A 2,504-nucleotide genomic window follows, 5' to 3' on the forward strand; every position below is an offset into this window, starting at 1 on the left:
AAGATACTGGCTGAACTGCAACCTTTTTTATTTTGTTCTTGTTGCAATAGGAATTTTTTAATCTTGGCTGACAGGAAACTCACGCAGTTCAACAAGGGAAGTGCAAAGTCCTGCACCTGGGGAGGAACAACCCCAAGCACCAGCACATGCTGGGTGCCACCCAGCTGGAAAGCAGCTTGGCAGGAAAGGACCTGGGGGTCTTGGTGAACACCAAGTTGAACATCAGCCAGCAATGTGCCCTTGTTGCAAAGGTTACTGCTATCCTGGGCTGCATTAGACAAAGCATTGGCAGCAGTTGGAGGGAGGTGATCCTTCCCCTCTGCTCAGCACTGGTGAGGCCTCATCTGGAGTGCTGCGTCCAGTGCTGGGCTCCCCAGTACAAGAGACACATGGACAGACTGGCGAGACTCCAACAAAGGGCCACAAAGATGATGAAGGGGCTGGAGCATCTCTCCTTCGAGGAAAGGCTGAAAGAGCTGGGACTGTTCAGCCTGGAGAAGAGAAGGCTCAGGGGGATCTTACCAATGTATATAAATACCTGAAAGGAGCGTGCAAAGACAATGGAGACTGGCCCTTTCCAGTGGTGCCCAGTGACAGGATCAGAGGCACTGAGCACAAACTGGAACACAGGAGGTTCCCTCTGGACATCAGGAAACATTTTTTTCACTGTGAGGGAGACCGAGCCCAGAGAGGCTGTGGAGTCTCCGTCCTTGGAGATACTCAAAAGCCATCTGGACATGGTCCTGGGCAACCAGCTCTAGGTGGCTCTGCATGAGCCAGGGGGTTGGACCATATGACCTCCAGAGGTTCCTTCCAACCTCAACTATTCTATTGATTCTATGAGTCGTAGTACATAACTGAAATTAAAAAGGTGCTGCAACGAGTTATTACAGTACTTCCATGTTTCTTCTCTGTAGCTGCAACAATTGGCGACTGTGATAATGCCAAATGGGAACTAATAATTTGTGATAAAGTGTAAGCCAAAGTGAAATTAGCGGAGTTGATAATGGAAGCTGCCATCATGTTTGAGCTTGGTTTACTCTCAGTAACGTTATACATATTTATATAATGTGTACGTGAGTATATAAGGTATGTGTGACGATTCATTACTGCAAAGTTTTAGTTGGTCTTTTCTTAAGTAAGGACCTGATCAAGTTCAGCAATGGCACTAATGTGCATCTCCAATGTAAGATTGGCCATAAGCAACCACAGTATGTATTTTACATCAAGTCTCACTGTTAAGCAGGCTAGTAGTCAGCGTGGCAGTTTTATCCTCAAACTGAGCTCCTCTGGAATGGGTTATGCCATGTGTGACTGTGCCTTGTGTCAGAAAGGAGCGGGCACAAGGAGCAGGGGAGGCTTTATTTTACACTTCCTTTTTTGTTACTTTTCCAGCTACCACCCTCATTTCCACCTGTTCCCTAAGCAAGTTCCATCCGTTAAGCACACCCACTAAATATCAAATCAATTGTATAGAATAATATCTTGAAGCAAATGTGAATAGTAGGGGGAGCAGATTGCAGCAGTAGAAGTTTGTCATATCTGAGTTAAGTCACACTTCAGTCTAAAGAAACAACTAAACAGATAACACAAGGCAGGCATTGTATGTCCCTGATAAAACCATTACACTCAGACTGCAAGTGATCTTAAAAATGACGATTTTTTTCCAAATTTTATTCTAATTTGAAGTAAGCAGAAGCTTAACTTCATGCTTGTTGAAACTTATTTTAGGTAAAAGGAAGAATTTTGTTATGACTCCCAAGGCAAGGAAACAGTAAGGATGCTGGGGACCACGTTTTTGTTTGGGGATTAAAAAAAACGAACATGCAGCAACATCAACAAGTAGGATCTAACTGACATTTTTAAAATGAAACATATCGTAGCTCCCCATGATCTGCTGCAAACCTGGAACTTGTGAAAATCAACCTAAGCGACTAAATTACTCACATGAATGGCTGAAGTTTAAATTTAATCCCCTAATTTAAGTTTGTGAGGTTGGGTGGTTGGTTGTTTTTTTTTTTTAATTAGAAGCTATTCACAGTATCGTGTAGGGACCTTGACTTATTTATTTTAAAGTCGCTCAAAAATAAAAAGTAGTGTATTATTTCTAAAAAGAAGTAAGTTTACTACCAATACAACAGCAACACTTGCAGGTAAGTTTACAGCTCACTACCAGCCCAGGAGCTTTCCAGCCACCTGGCGAAAGTACAGGTGCACGTAGTAGTAACCCAGAGGACATTTAGGAATAACTAGTTTTTCTCGGCTACCGCCCCTTCTGCCCTTCTCTTCACCCCTTTTGCTCTCTAGGGAGGAACACTGCGTTGGGGGGAAGGTGCCCCGTCCCAGGCTCGGCCGCCTTAGCCCACGGCGGCTGGCAGGGCGCCCACCCCCACGTTCGCTCACGCGAGTTACCTCAGCCGAGCGGGCCCGAGCCCTTCCTCGGACAACTCGGCGCCGACGCCGGCAGAAGCTGCCAGGCACCGCCCCCGACTCTCGGTGGTCGC

Source organism: Haliaeetus leucocephalus, unplaced genomic scaffold (assembly GCF_000737465.1).
Source record: "Haliaeetus leucocephalus isolate CR32 unplaced genomic scaffold, Haliaeetus_leucocephalus-4.0 Scaffold906, whole genome shotgun sequence".
In the NCBI taxonomy this organism is placed as follows: Eukaryota; Metazoa; Chordata; class Aves; order Accipitriformes; family Accipitridae; genus Haliaeetus; species Haliaeetus leucocephalus.